Source organism: Ammodytes marinus (genome assembly GCF_949987685.1).
Source record: "Ammodytes marinus genome assembly, chromosome: 7".
NCBI lineage: Eukaryota > Metazoa > Chordata > Actinopteri > Uranoscopiformes > Ammodytidae > Ammodytes > Ammodytes marinus.
Genome location: NC_137211.1, coordinates 27,639 through 50,257, shown reverse-complemented (window position 1 = coordinate 50,257; position 22,619 = coordinate 27,639). Strand labels below are relative to the sequence as shown.

General features: G+C 38.1%; 1 long non-coding RNA gene across 1 annotated transcript; it reads right to left on the bottom strand.

Moving 5' to 3' along the window:
- Positions 1–1,652: 1,652 nt before the first annotated feature.
- LOC307252857 lies at positions 1,653–11,993 on the bottom strand. Its single transcript, XR_013844939.1, has 3 exons — positions 11,935–11,993; positions 2,458–2,589; positions 1,653–1,738 (listed from the first exon to the last, which is right to left on the bottom strand). It is a non-coding gene; the product is annotated as an uncharacterized lncRNA (long non-coding RNA).
- Positions 11,994–22,619: the final 10,626 nt, after the last annotated feature.

The following is a 22,619-nucleotide window of genomic DNA, read 5'->3' as shown; positions in this document are numbered from 1 at the left end:
CGCAGGGTGTGTTCCAGTCCCCAGACTTCCCTGCTTTTAATTTGTGCACAGTAGTACGTTGTGTGGTGATATTTGTTCTGTTACATTGCATTTATTTCATTGTGTTGAAGTATTGTGTTCTCCAGCCTTTGAGGAAATGGAGTCCACGGTTTCTGTAACAGAAAAGAGGCTACTAAACCTAAGCTGTGTTATTTAATGTTAATATCATGTGACCCATATGGAATATAGGGCTACTACATAGATAGTATATATAGGGCTACTAACCCCTTGTGTGGTATTTAAAAATCTAATTGCATGTGTTCTCCAGTAGAGAGCGCTTGACACTGTGTAATTACAGTAGCAGAAAATGGTACATGTGCACCCCACGTTGCAGGGGGTCAACTACTCCTGTCCAGTTATTAGCCTCGTTTGAGTTGGAGCTGTCTTGCTCAGACCCGCGCAATTATGCTCTGCGCTCAGCAAGACGCGCGTCATAATTGCACAGGTCTGAGCAAGACGGCTCCTACTCAAACGAGGCTATTTATAGCCTTAAATCTCCGGTGAGTGTTGAACGTGCCAATGCTAATGTGTTGTTAGCTAGCTACTGTGAAGAGAAAAGAGACTATAAATGCAGTTTTAGTTCAGAAACCTTTACTTAAAAAAACAAACAGTCATATGAAGGTTTTCCAATGTCTCACTATACTTTTGGGCTCAAAGTGTCTCTAGCTACATGCTAAGCGCTAGCTGCTTACCCATAGTGTTAATTGGTTAGTGAGACTATGCTAATATTATGCTAATCGCTAGCCACCCAGCAGTGTTAAAATGATTAAAATTGGCTCCATAATTACAAATAAATACAAAAACAGTCCAATAAAATTCTACATTTTCTAATGTACTTTAGCTTCTATGAAAATGGTGAAATATTTTCCCTTGACACCCCGTACCTGTATCTGAATATAAGCTTAGGAAAGTCTGAATACAAGTAGAGCTGACTTTAAACTGCTGCATTTTAATCAAACCAACATATAATAAAGATATTTATACAAGTAAATCAATAATATAATATAATTTAAATGTAATACACTTTCAGACCAATGAAGGTAAATACTGGAAACGGCTCAAAGTGTTTAAATGCTCTGAGCAATAAAAACTTCCGTCTTGTTTTATTATGACTTGAAGCAATTGTTTGTTGTTGATTTCAATCTGTTGATATTTAAATGAACCAACAATATTAATGAAACGTCCAGAGATGCTTTGCAGTGATTTTTAATGACAAAGGAATCAGACAAATTACATGACATGAAATGTGTCTTCATTCAGTTGCAGATTTAAACATTTATGACTTTATGCTTTTATATGAAGGAAACTGAGAAGTTAACTTGACTTTGCTGCAGTGATTAATATTAAGATTATAATGTTTTAAATGCAAGAATTATTTAAGAAAAGCAAAACCTGCTTTAACATCATGTAAGTGAAGATGTTTGTGTGTTGAAAATCAGATGCCCACTGAAGGTGTTGTAGTGGTCGGTGTCGTCATACACTGTTGTGAATCTCCACAGACTCACAGACACGACATCTCCAGCCTCCAGGAGCAGTGAGGCGCCGTTAGAAGCAGACTGTGCACCGGACGGCTGGTCATCAAAAGCGAGGAAGATGTTCTTTGAGTTCTTCACCAACACAGCGCCGGTAAACCGACCTCCGGATCCATAAATGTGCCACTCGAAGTGATAGGCTCCTTTCAGCGGCGCAGTGAAGGCACCTGTGGAAAGTTTTTTTTCATTTTAAAGCAAGACACTGCAGGTGAATAGGGTAAATAATTAAATGTATAGATATTAACATGAAACCTTGCCAGTTGGTTACTGACATAAAAAAATAGTTTTACATTTTTTAGAGAAATTCTTGAAATAATTTGCATATTTGCAAAAATCAAATCAATTATTCATGAATTTGCATCTCTTTTTAAAACCCAAAATCTAGATGTTGGATGAAGCCAGAGTTAAAATCTTGAATTTTTTCAACGTATTAGTTTCCAAAGCTTTTACTGAACAGATTTTGGATACAGACTTTTTCAATTTATAAATCTTAAAAATAATAGATACAGCTCATAAAAAATGCTTTTTCAGCATGTTTGTAAGAAGGAAATGTCTCATAAATCAGACAATGAACAACATATGAACAAATCCTTCTGTAATAACCTTCAGAATAGTGCTAAGAATGATTATGGACAGTTTGGTTCATGTAAGTGCTTTAGAAGTTGAGATTTTTGTTTCAGAGTATTGAAAACACTTATGTTGAAATTATGGCTGTTAATAATATGGTTGTATAGGAGAAATAATGTAATTGGGGCTAAATAGACACAAATCTCAAAGTTAACCATTGCTTGAAATTTAATTATGGTTTTGCCTACTGCATATCGCCTTAAATGAAAATTCAACTGTTTTCACCATCGGCAAAAATTTAAATGTCTAGTTTTGGTACCTGTGTCTGGGCTGTAGGCGTTTCCAATGTTGGTGACGACGTGTTTGAAGACCAGAGCAGTGTTTCTGTTAAAGGGTCCAAAGGTTTGACTGCCAGTAGCCAACAGAGAGGCAGAGAAAGCCACCTGTTTACCTGAGAGAGAGAGAGAGAGAGAGAGAGAGATTCAGCTGTTTATCGTCTATCGATCAATTAACATTTATTTATAAAGCCCTTTACTTTAAGGAAACAATCAAATAGCAAACAGTAAAATCAGAAAAGTTTACACATCAGCAGGAGGAAAATGTCACAATGCTACTGTGTATTAAAAGCCTTTCTAAGTAAATAAGTTCTCAGGTTAGATCTAAACTGGGCTCTGCTGTGATGGTGTTAATGTCAGGGGGACTTTAAAAGAAGTTGCTTGGATGACCACAGTGACCTGCTGTCACTTTAGCAGGATTTTATTTTAGTAATGAAAATATATTCCAGTTGAAAATGTTTGAACATGTTTTTGTTAGAGGAGACGTGATTAATCGACAAACCTTGCAGCTGTTTCTTCAGCTCATCAACCTCAGTCTGCTGATCCTCCAGTTTCGCTGCTTGCTCTGAAAAGAAAATGACGCAGATAAAGTGTGAGAGAGAGAGAGAGAGAGAGAGAGAGAGGGGAGAGAGAGAGAGAGAGAGAGAGAGAGAGGGGAGAGAGAGAGAGATATTCAGCTGTCTGTGAACACAACACTGGCATCATTATTCTCTGTAGTTCATCATCTATCCATCAATCAACATTTATTTATAAAGCCCTTTACAGCAACCAGCAGGTCCAAACTGCTAAACATCAAGGAAACAATCAAATGTAACATACAGTAAGAAGAGAAAAGCTTACACAACAGCAGGAGGAAAATGTCTCAGTGCTACTGTGTATTAAAAGTCTTTCTAAATTAATATGTTTTCAGGTTAGATTTAAACTGAGCTGCGTCTGTGATGGTGTTAATGTCAGGGGGAGACATGTTCCATAGTCTCGGGCAGCTACTGTTAAAGTGCGTGTGTGTAGTAGGCCTAGGTGTGGGCTAATAAAAAGGGAGAGAGATAAAAAGGTGAGAGCAGCATAAAGCAAAGCAAAAAGGTTTTCTTGACCGCTTCCTTTTTCCTTTCCTCAGCTGTTATAATGCTGCCTTCACGCACGGCGGTGGAGACGAACCCAAAACGACACTGAGGGACTCAGCGGTCCGGTGATAAGGAAACAGTAGCCTACACTAACGTTTAACAAGAAACGTTATAAAGACAGACAAAATAAAACAGTCCTGCGGGGAGTGTGGGGCAGGGGGCATAGCGCGACTACACGATAAGAGGGTCATTAAAGGAAATAAAAAGTTTAGCCAACAGAAACTCTTACCTGAGATAATGTGGCAATATCTTTCTTTGGGCCGTTATTGCTTCAACCAGCGCGGCAGCGGGCAGGTAGGCAGCTTCATAAAAACTCAAACTCCACAGGCAGGTAGGCAACTCCATCGACTGCGCGCACAACCCCCATCCGACCGAAGCACCCTCGCATCCCCCTTACCTCTCCCCCCTGCACATGTGCACTGCATCGACTGCGCGCATTGTTCCAACCCCCATCCTCGCACCCTCGCAACCTTCACCCCCTCCCCCGCACATGCGCACTGCGTAGCTGAGTAACTGTCCCAACTGTCGGCGACAGGCCCGCTATTATATTAGTACGATAATAAACAGCGTGCTGCACATAAGAACAGCGTGTAAATTAACGGCGTGGTAATTGTTGAGAAGACTGTTAAGGCTGAAGGGCTCCTAAAGCGTTTACATTGTGCTTGATTTTCTTTCTCACTGTTATTTTAATAGTCATCCCTACAATTTATATGAGACTGTCCACCGTGACCCATTACGTTCAAGCACAACATACATTTAAAAACAATTGCAGAGGGATTCTTGTTTTCTGAGTTGGAAGTCGAATATTTGCTGCAAATTTGTCTGGATGAAAATATTCAAAAACAATCGTTTAGCCTACAATTAGCTTATGCTCCAAATCCCAAACGCGCACGTGACGTAGGGAAGGAGCAACTGTACTCAGGACCAGATCTTTAGGAGCAGTGTGAGCACAGGCCAGCGGGGGAGTGGGGGGGGGGGGGGGGGGCAATCATACTTGAGTATGGTACAGGGCAACTTTGCCTGGTGTGAGTGCTCCCTTAGAAGAAGTTGTTTGGATGACCACAGTTAGATTTAAACTGGGCTGCGTCTGTGATGGTGTTAATGTCAGGGGGTGACATGTTCTATAGTCTCGGGCAGCAACTGTTAAAGTGTGATCACCCCAAAGTTTGTACCTCGACCGTGGGACTTTAAAATAAGTTGCTTGGATGACCACAGTGACCTGCTGTCACTTTATCAAGATTTGTTTTTAGTTAGGAAAATATATTCCAGTTGAAAATGTTTGAACATGTTTTTGTTAGAGGAGACGTGATTAATCCACAAACCTTGCAGCTGTTTCTTCAGCTCATCAACCTCAGTCTGCTGATCCTCCAGTTTCGCTGCTTGCTCTGAAAAGAAAACGACGCAGATAAAGTGTGTGTGAGAGAGAGAGAGAGAGAGAGAGAGAGAGAGAGAGAGAGAAATGGAAATGTATTCAGCTGTCTGTGAACACAACCCTGGCATCATTATTCTCTGTAGTTCATCATCTATCCATCAATCAACATTTATTTATAACGCCCTTTACAGCAACCAGCAGGTCCAAACTGCTTTACATCAAGGAAACAATCAAATGTAACATACACTAAGAAGAGAAAAGTTTACACAACAGCAAGAGGTCATGAAAAAGCAGGGGAAAATTCAGGCCACTTGGACCTCTAACTGTAAAGTGTTTGTTAAATTGAATGGCATACCTGAACAGGCTAAAGTTCTGTGCATCTGGAGCATTGATCAACTAGAAAAGTTAGGTAGTTCCTAAACAAAATCCTGCAGGGTATGGGTTTATTGTGTCTCTGGTGTGTGGGTATTGTTCTAAATGCTAATGACAGATTTAATTACAGTTAATGATAGTATGCTATTTAATCCATTTGAACTAAACAAACATGAAAACAAATCATCATTATTTAGATTTTGACCCTGATAGTAATTTTCTATCTGATAACTTGCCATATTCATCTGAATATTACAATGAAATACGTTTTAATCATCTAATTGAAGCATTTCCGGTAGAATGTAAGCTATTTTCAGTATTACACTTAAATGTTCGCAGTCTTTCTGAAAATTATGATCAATTGGTACATTATTTATCATTGTTAAATCATGAGTTTTCTGTAATTGTCCTAACTGAGACATGGCTTACAAAAGAATCTAAAGAAACAGGCATGTATGAACTGCCAACATATAACTCTACTCATTTTGTCAGACAAATCAGGTCTGGGGGAGGAGTGTCCGTCTTTGTCCATCAAAAATTTGTGGTAACACTTTATAATAACTATCCGTTGTAACTCGTTAATAGATCATTAGTAAACTCTTAATTAATGATGTATTAATGATTTGTTAAGTGTTTGTTAGCAGTTTGTTAAGGATGTATAACAATGCCTTACAGACAGTTAATAGACCAGTAATAAACTTTTAGTTAATTGGTTATAAATGACTTGTTAAATGACAGTTAACCGTTTGTTAAGGATTTATAACTGTGCTTTATAGCATCGCAAAGGGCCATTAGGACGGATAATCCATGACATTGCCGTGATGTATGGACATTAAATGTCCCTCTGAAATTCTGTTTATCCAGTGTTTACCACAAAAAGTTCCCAAACCTCATGGGTTTGTATGTTGTTGTATACTTTTGTATACTACTGTTATGCCATGTGATGGCTCAGTATGTGTGTTTCTATAGATTAAACACAATGTTCAACATTTCATCTGTGGTGTTTCTTTGGTAAAAAACAGTACACAGAACAGCCTATGGGTGGAACAAGGTTGAGGTACAAAAATTAGATATTTTAAATATCATGTCAAATTTCTGTACCTTGAACTTGTTTCACCCATGTGCAGTTTTACAAAGTTTCACTGGTATTAGTAGAAGGTTAACAATCTATTAACAACTGATCTGTAAAGTGTGAGTTAATATATTAGTTAAAGGCCTACTTCACCGGTGGGAATATGAAGGTGTATTGAATTCTGAGATCCTATGTAGTATAAATGTGCAGTTTTTTTTTTAAATTGGTTCATCCTAGCCTGAGAAAAGGCAGAAAGAGTGTTTTTTTTAACCCTATATTTCTCTTTCTCGTGACATCACAGAAAGAGAAATATAGGGTTAAAAAAAACTTACTTTGTAAATATTACTGTGATGTCTTTTACTGTGACATCACAGTAATATTTACAAAGTAAGTTTTTTTTAACCAGTTTATATTACATACAGAGATATGATTTAGTCACGAGAAAGAGAAGTATAGGGTTAAAAACACTCTTTCTGCCTTTTCTCAGGCTAGGATGAACCAATTTCAATTTTTTTGCACATTTATACTACATAGGATCTCAGAATTCAATACACCTTCATATTCCCACCGGTGAAGTAGGCCTTTAAGTGTTAGTTAATAGTTTATAAATGTTATTGGGACGTTATTCTAAAGTTGCAACTATTCCTCATTTACAAACAATTAATAAATGAGGAATAGTTGCAACTTTAACCAAAAAACTTACTTTGTAAATATTACTGTGATGTCTTTTACTGTGACATCACAGTAATATTTACAAAGTAAGTTTTTTTTAACCCTATATTTCTCTTTCTGTGATGTCACGAGAAAGAGAAATATAGGGTTAAAAAAACACTCTTTCTGCCTTTTCTCAGGCTAGGATGAACCAATTTAAATTTATTTTGCACATTTATACTACATAGGATCTCATAATTCAATACACCTTCATATTCCCACCGGTGAAGTAGGCCTTTAAGTATTAGTTAACAGTTTATATATATGTTATTGGGACGTTATTCTAAAGTTGCAACTATTCCTCATTTACAAACAATTAATAAATGAGGAATAGTTGCAACTTTAGAATAACGAGCCGATAACACATATAAACTATTAACTGATACTTAATAAGTCATTAGTAAGTAATTCACTACTAGCTTGAAAATTATTTATCGGCTATCTATAAAGCACAGTTATAAATCCTTAACAAACGGTTAACTGTCATTTCACAAGTTATTTATAACTAATTAACTAAAAGTTTATTAATGGTCTATTAACTGTCTGTAAGGTATTGTTATAAATCCTTAACAAACTGCTAATAAACACTTAACACATCATTAATAAATCATTAATAAAGAGTTTACTAATGATCTATTAACAAGTTACAACGGATAGTTATATAAAGTGTTACCATCTTGTCTTACAATAATAACAAAAATGTGGTCATAGGTGGGGTTTACCGACCACCTGACACTGATATAAATTGTTTCAATAATAGCCTCACAAACAGCCTGGAGCTCATCAACAAGGAAAAGAAAATGTGTCATATTCTTGGTGATTTCAATATTAACCTTTTTAAAAGTGAAACACAGTCTCCAACAGAAGATTTTTTGAACCAATTGTATTCAAGTTACTTTTATCCCACTATTAATAAACCTACCAGAATAACGGACACATCTGCTACACTAATTGATAATATACTATTCAATTCTCTCAATTATTAAACAAAAACGGGAATTCTATTTACTGAAATATCTGATTATTTTCCAGTATTTCAAATTGTTGTTTTAGATGGTCTAAAGGTAAAGGACAAGTCTTCGACAATTTACAGAAATTATAATTAAAAAAATAAATCCAAATTTAAAGCAATGTTGGAGAAGGTTTCCTTTGAAAGGGTTTATATGGAGAGTAATCCAAACTCCGCTTATCAAACATTTAATGAAATATTTAACTCAGCTTTTAGTAAATGTTTTCCCTTAGTTACTCGGTCTGTTGACACTAGGAAAGAATTGAATAATCCCTGGTTTTCCTCTGTTCTGAAAAAGTCCTCCATTATCAAGAATAAACTCAATAGAAAATATATTTCATCACCAACTCCTTTAAATTTGGCAACTTATAAATCATACAAAAACAAATACAATCATCTCCTTAGAGCTGTCAAGAAAAGGTACTATAGTGATCAGTTTGCTAAATCTGAAAGTAATATTAAAGATACATGGAAGATTATTAAGCAACTCCATCAAAAGAAAAAGGCCTCTTTAAATTATCCTTCATCTTTTAAAGGTGGAAATTCTTCTTTAACTGATCCATTTGACATAGCTTGCAAGTTCAATGATTTCTTCTCAAGCATTGGTACATCTCTTTCCAAAACAATAGTTGATACAAAGGCTGATCCATTAGATTATATTAAGGGCTCCTTTCCAACCCTAACCCTTTTCATCAATGAAAACTGGCATTATGCCTTCTGACCTGAAAATCGCTAAGGTTATACCTTTATTCAAAGCAGGGGATCCAGAATCCCTTACAAATTACCGTCCAATTTCACTCTTGCCATATTTTTCGAAAATTTTGGAGAAACTGGTATATAAAAGGATCATTGAGCACTTTAATAAACACAATGTTCTCTATAACCATCAATACGGATTCCGAAAGAATCATGCAACTTATATGGCCCATTTAGAGTTAATTGATAGGATACATACAGCTTTAGATAGAAATGAGTTTGCGATAGGTATATTTTTAGATCTTTCGAAGGCTTTTGATACGGTTAATCACAATATTTTGCTTTCAAAATTATTCAAATATGGTCTTTCTGGCACTGTCCATAAGTGGCTTTATAACTATGTTAAAAACAGAAAACAGTATGTTCATATTAACGGCCATGATTCCACAAGAAACTGCATACAACATGGGGTACCTCAAGGATCCATATTAGGACCTTTATTATTTCTCATTTATATAAATGACATTGCGCAGGTTTCGGAATCCATATTCCCTTTACTTTTTGCAGATGACACCAGCCTTGTTCTCTCTCATAGAGACCTAAAAAGTCTAATAGAGGAGCTAAATCATAATCTTATCCAGTTCTCAAGCTGGTTCCAAACAATCAACTTATCATTAAATGTCAAAAAGTCTAATTTCATGTTGTTTGCTGGTAAAAAGATTCATGACAATGACCAAATTAAACTTTATATAAATGATGAAGAAATAATTAAAGTCTCATCAACATGTTTTTTGGGTGTTATTATTGATGATAAACTCTCATGGAGAGAACAGGTTGGTCTTGTCTGTAATAAGGTAACTAAATCACTTGGGATCCTTAGAAAAATAAGAGTTTTTGTTCATAAGTCATGTTTATTAACATTATACTACAGTCTGATCTATCCATATTTAACATACTGTAATATTGTTTGGGCGAGTACATTTTCATCGTACCTAAATAAAATTGTGCTACTGCAGAAAAGGTTTGCTAGATTAGCGACCTTCTCAAAACCTCTGGTACCAAGTGCACCACTTTTCTACAAATTGAAGTTGTTGTCTATTTATGATATAAATATTCTCCAAATTTGCACTTTTGTTTTTAAGGTGAGATATAAGTTGACGGATGTACCTTGTACTTTTGGATATTATTTTTCTTCAAACTCTAAATTTCATACTCATTGTACCAGACAAGCTGGAAATCTCCATCTGCCTCTTTATAAATCTTCCCGCAGTCAATCTTGCATTAAATACCGTGGCGTCATATTATGGAATGAAAATGTACATGTACTTGATTCTTCTATAACATTGACCATATACAAAAAAGACTGCAGAATTCCATGTTATCTAAAGCAATTTCTTTAAAACAGGAATTTGATTTATATATTTAACATGATTGTTTGGTTTTAAACACATTAATTTGTATTTGTATTTGTATCTTGTATCTAATTTGTATTTGTTCTATCTGATTTAAACTAATTTATTTTTCTATCTTTTTTTTTCTTTTTGAGTATCGTCTTGGGTTTTGTTCTGAATTTCTTTGATTGTTTTGCATTCTTTTTTATTTTTTTTTTCATTTATACATATGTTTTTGTGTGTGTGTGTGTGTGCTTGTGTGCTGCTCTTTTAAAATGAATATGTAAATGTATTTTGGGTGTGGCTTCATATAAGCCTGTACAGGTTTCTGCCACATCCACACATGTATTTGATTTTTTTTTTCAACTACATGTTTTATTTTTTATCAATTGTATGTGGAAATACACTAAACTAAACTAAACAGGAGGACAATGTCTCAGTGCTACTGTGTATTAAAAGTCTTTCTAAATTAATATGTTTTCAGGTTAGATTTAAACTGAGCTGCGTCTGTGATGGTGTTAATGTCAGGGGGAGACATGTTCCATAGTCTCGGGCAGCTACTGTTAAAGTGTGTGTAGTAGGCCTAGGTGTGGGCTAATAAAAAGGGAGAGAGATAAAAAGGTGAGAGCAGCATAAAGCAAAGCAAAAAGGTTTTCTTGACCGCTTCCTTTTTCCTTTCCTCAGCTGTTATAATGCTGCCTTCACGCACGGAGTTGGAGACAAACCCAAAACGACACTGAGGGACTCAGCGGTCCGGTGATAAGGAAACAGTAGTCTACACTAAGGTTTAACAAGAAACGTTATAAAGACAGACTTAAAATAACTGGTGTTAATGTAGTGGATTTTGAATGGCTGATACCAGAGTTGCTGAGCAAAGGCCTTTAAATGTTAGAGACGAGAACAACCTTTTAATAGATAAACGTCATCCGATGCTGGGACCTGTGATATGCCTATTTTAGGAGAACCAGCATGCCAAGGTTTTGATATAAGACTGCTCACAGGCGTATACAGCTAGCCTTTGGGGGACAGCCCCCCATGCTCATGCTACCATGAAGTCCTCTGTATTGTCTGATGGAACCTCTGAAATAAACCTGAAACATCGAATTGTCCAGCCTCGCCTGTGTCTTTGTCAGCATGGGCGAAATTCGGTCACCACACAACATTAATGTCAGGGGGGACATGTGCGACCACCCCAAGAAAGAGACACAGATGTGATGATTTCCACACACCTGTAGAGCGTGTCAGGGAGGGACCATAGGGGAGGGACCAAAGAGAACAAGTGGAGGGTTTGAGGTATTTGAATTTGAATCTCTATCCCAACTGCCATTTTCTCCCCAAATCCTCCACCCCAATTTTAACTACAATTGCACCTTATAGGTCTGTTTCAGTATAGAAAAGAGAATACTGCTGCAAACAACCAAGGTCTCCAATAAATAAAATACTTCTCAAATAAAAGTGCATGTTCTGCACCGCAACCAAAACAAGCCTGAACATTTGGCATATCTACATCATCTTGACACTATTTAAGCCATAATTACGTATTGCGGTACAGTGCAGTTCTGAAAAAAGGAATACAAATAGTTTGATTTAACTGCAACATAATTTATACGGAATATGGCCTAAGGTGAAAGAAATCAATTACATCAAAATTAAAATGTGCTTTTTTCTGTCGAGGTATCTGTGAACATGAGGCCAGTTATTCACTAGTGATTCTTACCTTGAGTCAGAGATTGTAGGGCCGTCACGTCTGCGCACAGTTTAGCCCAGGAGTCGGACAACTCCTTCAGTGCATCAACTGGTGGATCCGCAGAGACACGGCATGCCAGCAACAACAGAGCCAACACAGCAAGGGTCTTCATCTCTGTGTCTGTGTGTGTGTGTGTGAGTGTGTCTGTCTGTGTGTGTGTGTGTTTCTGAGTTTCTCTGGCTCACATCAAACAGCATCAAGTCTTTTACAGTCTTCAAACTATATTAAACTCCACCCACCCCGTAGTGTCCTCTTCTGACTGGCTACATTCTTATTTTCCTATCTGTTCATTGGTCTGTCTGTGAGTGAGTGTGTGTGTGTGTGTGTGTGTGTGTGTGTGTGTGTGTGTGTGTGTGTGTGTGTGTGTGTGTGTGTATGTGTGTGTGTGTTTGTGTGTGAAATGTTATTTAAAAAAAACTAAAAATCTAGATGTTGGATGAAGCCAGAGTTAAAATCTTAATTCCATTTTTTTGTTACAGAATATTAGTGTCCAGTTTTTACAGAACAGATTTGGGTTACAGACTTTTTTTTTGTTTATAAGTCAAACACTACTATATACAGGTCTTAAAAATGCCTTTTTTGTATGTTTTAAAAAAAGAAAATGTCTCATAAATCAGACAATGAACAACATATGAACAAATCCTTCTGTAATAACCTTCAGAATAGTGCTGAGAATGATTATGGAAAGTTTAGTTGATGTAAGTGCTTTAGAAGTTGAGATTTTGAGAACAGATACACAGATAATTCCCACATGAAAGAGATGACAGTAAAACGACTATGCTGCGGTAATCATGTAAATAAAACACTTTCACATCCGCCTTCCATTAAAGGTGCAGTCAGTGATTCTGGAGAACGCTTGTTGTTGAAACCTGTCCGTACTGTGTGTGCACTGAAGACAATCTGGTGTTCATACACAGCCTATCGCCTATCAATCACTTTAAGAAGATTTTTTAATTAGGAAAATAATTTCAGGAACGTATTCTAAAAGCCCCAGAACAACCTGCATTTATTAGAATCATATACGCCCTCTAGAGGCGGAGAGAATACCTTCCTTCAGCTTCTCAATCTCAGTCTGCTGTCCTTCCAGTTTGGCTGCTTGTTCCTCCAGTTTGGCTGCCTGCTTGTTCCTCCAGTTTGGCTGCTTTTTCCTCCAGTTTGGCTGCTTGTTCCTCCAGTTTGGCTGCCTGCTTGTTCCTCCAGTTTGGCTGCTTGTTCTGTAAAAAGGAATACAAATAGTTTGTTTTTACTGCCACATACTGTAAATGTATATGGAAAATAATTTAGCGAGCTAAAATGATTTTCAGTCAAATTTACACATTTCCCATTCATTCAGGATGTTTCCTAGAAATGGGCATTAGCAGAATTTATTCAAGACAAAGGGCAGTGAAAATATGATTGTTTAAGAAAAAGTTGTCTTGTGTCTCACTTTACCCCAGCTGTGGGGTAAACTGAGACAGACCAGAGAAATCAAGGGGGTAAACTGATCCACTTACTTTTTCCACTCTGAAACTACCATAACAACACATGTTGTAACAGTTAGAATCCTGACAGCTAGCTTGAAAACCAAATATTCCAAAACTAATGTCAGACTAGTAACAGAATCATGGGGTTTGGTCAATTAAGCAACACATTTGTCTAAACACTTGAAAGTAACTCTGATGAAATACAACATATCATTCATATTCAATAATTAACATTCAAATGACAGATAAAACCAGTAAGATTAAAACATAGTCTGAGGGTCAGAACACAGGACCCTTAGAGCCAGCTAGTGTCTGGGGGTCAGAGCAAAGAACAATCAGAACCAGCTAGAACAGCCTGGGACTCAGAACACAGGACTAGACCCAGCTGTCTTTTTCCATCTTTTCAGTCTTTGATTAATATGTTTCTGCATTTGTTTTATTGGGATCATTCATTGAATAAAGACATGTTACTTAGAGTCCATTGAAGTTAAAGGTCACTCTTCTGTCCCCCAGATACATACCTGCCAAACCATGCCCTTGCTGACACCCCTTCAACGATCAACCCCCACCTCCAGCCCACATTGTCTTTTGTCTTATTCAAACTAGTCTCCTTGCTACCTCAAATATAATGGATTCATTAAAAGAGGGGATATAGTCCATGCATTATATAACCTGACCTCTCAAAAATTGCAACATAAACCATTCCAACAGTTTTTGACTCATGAATATGTAATAAATAACATACTAAAAGTCTTAAGGAATCCAAGTGGTGGAAAGTTATTTTCTAAGGGTTTTCTTAACCATACCTTTATGTCAATTTTCGGCTTCCTAAAGTACTGCTATATGGTAGAGGGGATATGTGCAAAATTGTTAACCTTTTCAGAAAAGCTTGAAACTTGGTACACTTAAACAGTTTTGGGCTCTGAACATTTTCAGATATTAAGCCATTGCAAAATTGAATCATGGTTGCCATGGAGACCATTTTACTTTCCGCCATAGCCTAATTATGCATTTTTCATCATAACTCCTGAACCAAACATAATACCACATAACTAGTGATGTCTAACGATATGTTGTCATGGTCAGGGATTACAATGATACCACATACAACATCAGAGACAGTTAAGGTCAGTAGTTAAGGTTGAATCCAATGTTAATTTTTTATTTTTATTCATACATTCTTTTCTGATATCCACACAAATCGTTCATTACTGTCCATATCAACCGACAACTTTGTTTAACAAGAGATATGGTACAATGCATGTGCAAATAAATGATTAATTATGAAGTCATAATATTAATTTGATTTAATTTTCTTGCCATACATTTATGAAACGTTTAAGATAACAATGTCAAGTTATTTTTGGGTAATTTCTGACTTTATTAGTTAGAGAGAGAGATCAGAACCATATGACCCGACAGCAGACCTGGAACTCATATGGAAAACTGCCATCCTGTTTGTCTCACAAAGGCAAGAGGAAGTGATAATGATTTTCTATGCAGCCGTTGTGCACATTATGACAGGGAAGATGCTAGGATTGGATTTGCATTGAAAGAGTCCCTAATTGCCTGATTCTGCCTGATGCACTTGTTGTAACTCCCCATTAGCTGCAAGGAGATCCAAAATACTATGATGAAGAGATGTCTTCAGCAGATGATACCTGCTGGAGATCGTTTATAAAACTCTGGTGTCAATTAAGTTGCTGCAATATATGCAAAGCTGATAGACAATGTCTACAGAGAAGGCGTGCCATTCTGATGTGTTTCTCAGAATAAGATGACTTCTCAAATGCAAAACTGAATCCTTAAAATCCATTGGTAGACATATTTTGCAAGTTTCTGAGAATTGGGAAACAATATCAGAAATGCTTCCTTTCATGACAGTATCAGGGCATAATCTCTACACAAAATCAGCTCACATCTACAGTATGTGCAGACAGGGCCGCCCATAAGGGGTATACAAGTGTGAAAGCTTTCTAGGGCCCAGCCACTTGGGGGGCCCATGGTCTTTGGAAGCCAAGAACCTACCTAGATAACCTTTATTTTTAGATTTTTAGATATTTATGTCAATATCTATTCAAAGTTGGGTGTTTACACAGAGCCGCGGCTCCGCTTAAGGCCATTTAAAAAGCAGTAGAAAAGCTACTTGTGTCTGGGTGTGGTTGTGAAAAGTATTTGGACCCCATGAAAAAACAGGTTGGGTACCTTTTGTAGTTCTTCTACATTCTTATAAACAGGGTTAGGTTTATGAGAAGTAGTAACCAGCCGAAGGCTGGTTACTGGTTTGTGCACTCGCTAGAATCTATAACTGTCATAAGTATTTATTTCTCATTAAGGCCTAGTGGAAAATGAGTATTCAATTTGCAAATCTATTGCTTTTCAATATATTGTCTTTGTTTTCCGGTCCAATTAGGATTTGCTTCCAAAATGGTAGCTGTTAATTTATTCCACCCATTTTCAATGAAATGTTTGACTAAGGGTAGATGGGTTTCTTTTTTACCACAAATATTATACCTGTGTTGAGTAAACCTGGTGAGCAATGTATTGCCCGTTTCACCCACATATTGGAGTGAACAACTCTGACATTGTATCAAATTTACACAATTTTTAGTCTTACTGTTTGTCCCTTTTTGAGTTGCAAACACATTTTTGTTTTGTTTATTATAGGCCCAGAGTTCATGTTTATAGAACTCTGTGCGGGTCACCTCTACTCGTTGAGTTAAAGGTTTTAATTTTGCTTTGATTAGTCTATCTTGTAGATTTTGATTTTTCTTATATGCTGCAATGATCCTATGGTCTTTCAGTAAGTCACTTTGTTCTTTGAATTTTTGGAAATTATTCTTAAAGGTCTTGGACATTGCTACTGCAGACTGAGAATAAAAAGTAACAAGTGGTATCAAAGGATCTAGGTTAATTGATTTGACTGTAAGAAAAGTGCTTTGGATTAGTCTAAGAAAGGACCGAGAGTACCCTCTAGTGAGCAACACTTGACATAGCACTTTTAAAGCAGTCTGGAAGTCCTCTTGTCTAGTGCATATCCTATGGAATCTAAGAAATTGGGATTTAACCAAGCCTGCAAAGGTATGTTTTGGATGGTAGGGTTAGGGTTAGGGTTAGGGTTAGAGGGTTAGGGTTAGGGGTTAGGGGTTAGGGTTAGAGGGTTGGGGTTAGGGTTAGGGTTAGGTTTGGGTTAGGGTTGGGGTTAAAATGACATCTTGTGTTTTGGGTGCACAGGCCTACTGATCTGATGCTGTTGTGTTATGTGAAAGTGAAATGATAGGATGGTTGAGTGGTATAGTCTGTGGCTGGTGCTATCCAGGGAGCCAGTTCCAGCCCAGGGGTGGTGGCTCCCATCGGTGTGGGAGACCAGGACCCAGACTATTGAGCAGAGGAAGAGGCAGCAGCACAATGGTCAGTAAAATGTGGTACTTTTGTGGGATTAAAACAATGAAATAAAATAAAATAAAATAAAATAAAATAAAATAAAAACCATAAAAATGGACATATATCAATACACACATACACAATTCCAATAATAGAAAAATAAATATGTGTACCTATTATAAAATTCCATAATCATGGTGCTAGTATTAAAATATATGGTGAGTGGCGGGGATGGGTGGGGGGGAGGGGAAATATGGGAAGGTGGGTTATGTGGTAGATGGGGATTGTTTTTTCCGGTGCTAAACTTAGGTTCAGGTGTGAGGGGAGGGGTGGTTAGGGTTAGGGTTAGGGTTAGGGTTAGGGTTAGGGTTAGGGTTAGGGTTAGGGTTAGGGGTTAGGGTTAGGGTTAGGGGTTAGGGTTAGGGGTTAGGGTTAGGGTTAGGGTTAGGGTTAGGGTTAGGGTTAGGGTTAGGGGTTAGGGTTAGGGTTAGGGTTAGGGTTAGGGTTAGGGTTAGGGTTAGGGTTAGGGTTAGGGTTAGAGGGTTAGGGTTAGGGTTAGGTTAAGAGCAATCTGCCCACTTTTCAAAAGTGGTTTTTTGGACGTAAATTTTGAACGCAGAGGGGCAACCTCATACCGAGACCATCCTCGGATACCTTGGGACCAGGCGCATTGGCCTAAAAAGTTTCGTCCCCCTGGTGGCGATTGTGGGTACTGCAATCGCGATTTGAAAAGTTTGAAGCTCCGTAACTCCCCAACGCAGAGGGGCAACACAATTCCAAGCAGTGCCTGTTGTAGCCCTTGGCCAGGACTACATGCTCACCAATTTTTATCCATTTCCGAGAAACTTTTTTTAACATGGAAAAACAGGTTTTTTGGGAATAACGTCCGGTAGGGGAGGGGCAACTGCACAAGATTTTTAACCAAGATACTAGGCGTGGGGACGGATCAGCATCCGTTGAAATTTTGGTTCTATGTTGTTTCCATCCCGAGTTATGGCCGATTTAATCTGCGCATGCGCAGTAGAGTTTTGGCCCATAATATGTCTGTTAAAAGAAGGGCTCTTCCTGATTCCAAATCCGTTGAAAGTAGGTCTCTATGACCTTCCTATCAGAAGTTATGGCCAAATGAGTACAAGTGAAATTGTGTGAAAATTTGACTAAGTGTGGAGTCAAAAATACTTCCCACAGAAAGTGTCTAGGAGCACGTTCCAGGCCATTTTGAGTGGTCTGGTAATGGTCTGTGGTGAAGTTTTCTAAAAACCCTATGTAAAAAGTTGGAATCGGAATGTGGAATCGGAAGTTGGAATGTGGAATCTGAATGTGGAATCTGAATGTGGAATGTGGAATCTGAATGTGGAATCTGAATGTGGAATGTGGAATCTGAATGTGGAATCTGAATGTGGAATGTGGAATCTGAATGTGGAATCTGAATGTGGAATCTGGAATCTGAATGTGGAATCTGAATGTGGAATCTGAATGTGGAATGTGGAATCTGAATGTGGAATCTGAATGTGGAATGTGGAATCTGAATGTGGAATCTGAATGTGGAATCTGGAATCTGAATGTGGAATCTGAATGTGGAATCTGAATGTGGAATGTGGAATCTGAATGTGGAATGTGGAATTGGAATGTGGAAGCTGGGCTAGGTTAAGGGCTACTTACCACTTTTCAAAAGTTGGTTTTTTGGACCTAGCTCAGGCAAACAGAGGGGCATGGGAGGGTTAGGGTTAGGGTTAGGGTTAGGGTTAGGGTTAGGGTTAGGTAGTTTGAGCTATCTCGGTGACACCCCCTGCTTCATCCGACGACTGGGCAGTTGAACTGGGGTGCCAAAGGTAATGCACGGACCGTCGCACGTTGTCAGCAGCTTCTCATTCCATATTACCCACGTGATTTGTTTTCTTGACGTAAATTGCCCTAAACAGGGTTCTGTATTTCTTGTCCTGAGTTTTTCATTACTTCTATGTTGAAAAGTTTTCCGATCCTTTGGATTTATCCAGAGTGATTTGTTACTTGACTTAGGTTATTCTTTTGCCCTAGAAAGGGTTCTGTATTTCAGGACTTCAAATTGCCCTAAGAAGGGTTCTGTATTTCAGGTCTTTTGAATTTAACCAGAGTGATTATTTACATGACTTAGGATTGCCCTGGAAAGGGTTTTGTATTTCCGGTCTTAGAATTTATCCAGAGTTATTAGTTACATGACTTAGGATTGCCCTAGAAAGGGTTCTGTATTTCAGGTCTTTAGAATTTGTCCAGAGCGATTTGTTACTTGATTTAGGATTGCCCCAGAAAGGGTTCTTTATTTCAGGTTTTTTGAGTATTTTTACTCTAGGTTTGAATAAACGTGTTTAAATAACTAGTTATTTTTGTGGATAAATCCTAAATTTAGGGATACATTTCATCAGTAGTGGACCTCGGAATCACAGAGTGTTTCGGCCATTTCTCACTAGACACTCTCCTCCGAGGGAGGCCCCCCCCGTGGTGATCAAATCACGGGGTGTATCCGGTTTTATGCCAATTGTATTCTAAATTTCCTGGTTTTTGATCTTCCCATATCGGGTTTAGGTAGGAACTTTAAGAGAGTTTATGTTGAAGGGTTAGGGTTAGGGTTAGGGTTAGGGTTAGGGTTAGGGTTAGGGTTAGGGTTAGGGTTAGGGTTAGGGTTAGGGTTAGAGGGTTAGGGTTAGGGTTAGGGTTAGGGTTAGGGTTAGGGTTAGGGTTAGGGTTAGGGTTAGGTAGTTTAAGTTATCTCGATGACACCCCCTGCTTCATCCGACGACTGGGCAGTTGAAATGGGGTGCCAAAGGCAATGCACGGACCGACGCACGTTTGTCAGCAGCTTCTCATTCCATATTACCCACGTGATTTGTTTTTTTGACTTAAATTGCCCTAAACAGGGTTCTGTATTTCTTGTCTTGAGTTTCTCATTACTTCTATGTTGAAAAGCATTCCGATCCTTTGAATTTATCTAGAGTGATTAGTTCCATGACTTCGGATTGCCCTAAAAAGGGTTCTGTATTTCAGGACTTAGGATTGCCCTAGAAAGGGTTCTGTATTTCAGGTCTTAGAATTTATCCAGAGTTATTAGTTACATGACTTAGGATTGCCCTAAAAAGGGTTCTGTATTTCAGGTCTTTTGAATTTAACCAAAGTTATTAGTTACATGACTTAGGATTGCCCTAAAAAGGGTTCTGTATTTCAGGTCTTAGAATTTATCCAGAGTTATTAGTTACATGATTTAGGATTGCCCTAGAAAGGGTTCTGTATTTCAGGATTTAGGATTGCCCTAGAAAGGGTTCTGTATTAGAGGATTTAGGATTGCCCTAGAAAGGGTTCTGTATTTCAGGTCTTAGAATTTATCCAGAGTGAGGGTTAGGGTTAGGGTTAGGGTTAGGGTTAGGGTTAGGGTTAGGGTTAGGGTTAGGGTTAGGGTTAGGGTTAGGGTTAGGGTTAGGGTTAGGTAGTTTGAGTTATCTCGATGACACCCCCTGCTTCATCCGACGACTGGGCAGTTGAAATGGGGTGCCAAAGGCAATGCACGGACCGTCGCACGTTGTCAGCAGCTTCTCATTCCATATTACCCACGTGATTTGTTTTCATGACTTAAATTGCCCTAAACAGGGTTCTGTATTTCTTGTCTTGAGTGTTTCATTACCTCTATGTTGAAAAGCATTCCGATCCTTTGGATTTATCCAGAGTGATTTGTTACTTGACTTAGGTTATTCTTTTGCCCTAAAAAGGGTTCTGTATTTCAGGACTTCAAATTGCCCTAAAAAGGGTTCTGTATTTCAGGTCTTCTTAGAATTTAACCAGAGTGATTAGTTACATGACTTCGGATTGCCCTAAAAAGGGTTCTGTATTTCAGGTCTTTTGAATTTATCCAGAGTGATTCGTTACATGACTTAGGATTGCCCTCGAAAGGGTTCTGTATTTCAGGTCTTTAGAATTTGTCCAGAGCGATTTGTTACTTGATTTAGGATTGCCCCAGAAAGGGTTCTTTATTTCAGGTTTTTTGAGTATTTTTACTCTAGGTTTGAATAAACGTGTTTAAATAACTAGTTATTTTTGTGGATAAATCTTAAATTTAGGGATACATTTCTTCAGTAGTGGACCTCGGAATCACAGAGTGTTTCGGCCATTTCTCACTAGACACTCTCCTCCGAGGGAGGCCCCCCCCGTGGTGATCAAATCACGGGGTGTATCCGGTTTTATGCCAATTGTATTCTAAATTTCCTGGTTTTTGATCTTCCCATATCGGGTTTTGGTAGGAACTTTGAGAGAGTTTTGTTGAAGTAGAATCATGTAAGCCTTTATTGGATAAATTTGTCGTTATCGGGTTTGTTATTTCAGAGTGGTTAGGGTTAGGTAAAGGTCGGCGACTAGGGTTAGGATAAGAGGTTATGGTAAGGTTGTTATCGAGACGCCAGGGTTAGGTTTAGGTAAAAGTCGGCGATTAGGGTTAGGATAAGGGTCCTGGTAAGGTTGTGATAGAGACGCCAGGGTTAGGGTTAGGTAAAATTCGGTATTTAGGGTTAGGTGAAAGGGTTAGGTTTAGGTAAAAGTCGGAGATTAGGGTTAGGATAAGGGTCGTGGTAAGGTTGTGATAGAGACGCCAGGGTTAGGGTTAGGTAAAACTCGGTATTTAGGGTTAGGTGAGAGGGTTAGGTTTAGGTAAAAGTCGGAGATTAGGGTTAGGATAAGGGTCGTGGTAAGGTTGTTATAGAGACGCCAGGGTTAGGGTTAGGTAAAACCCGGTATTTTAGGGTTAGGCGAGAGGGTTAGGTTTAGGTAAAAGTCGGAGATTAGGGTTAGGATAAGGGTCATGGTAAGGTTGTTATAGAGAAGCCAGGGTTAGGTTTAGGTAAAAGTCGGTGATTAGGGTTAGGATAGAGGTTATGGTAGGGTTGTAATGAAATAAATTAGAGATCAGAGAAAGGCCACATAGGTAGTGAGCAGTGCTGTGTATGGGACAATGTTACAGCGGCTTACTCAGACCAGTGTCAGTCTTCCCATACTCTTGATATTAAGGAACGGTCCTAGTATAGAGCGTGAATGAAATTGACGATCGGATTAGAAAAGGGGTCGAAAAGATCAAGTAAAAATTTAAGTAAAATTATAGTATATATCAAAGTTAAAATTAGAGTTAAATTTAAAGTTAAAATTAGGGTTAATATTAAAGTAAATTAAAGTAAAAATTAAAGTTTAAAACAAAGTTAAAATTAAGGTTAATATTAGAGTTAAAAGTAAAGTTAAAATTAAGGTTAAAATAAGTTAAAGTTGAAGTAAAATTAAAGTAAAATTTAAAGTTAAAATTAGGGTCAAAATTGTATTAAATTAAAGTGAAATTAGAGTTAAAATTAAGGTCAAAATTAGGTTAAAATTAAGGTTAAATAAAGAAATTTAGAGAATAGAGAAAGGTGCCCAATTCAGTTGGAGTTAAGGTCAGATTGGTCGTATGTGGTGTAAGATGTGCTGGTGTATGTAGGGCTAACCCCCATAGAAGACTGGGCCACGATTAAGGTCCTGACGCCCTGGACCGCCACACTCTGCGTGCTGTTCCGAGTGGAACCCAGAGGGGCCGTATACTTACCCCCTGATCAGCACAAATCAGTTGTTAACACCGCAAGGTAGCTCTGATTTGGCCAGGCAGGGCTGCGAGGCAGGAGATTGGGGGTAGGTAAGCAGTGGTAAGAGTAGAGCTGTGTGTAAGACAAAATTACAGCGACTTACTCAGGCACCGCAAACCTCCTCGTACTCTCAAGCCTAGGTGATTCTTCAGGGATGACGGTCCAGCAACGCTAGGAGGGTGCC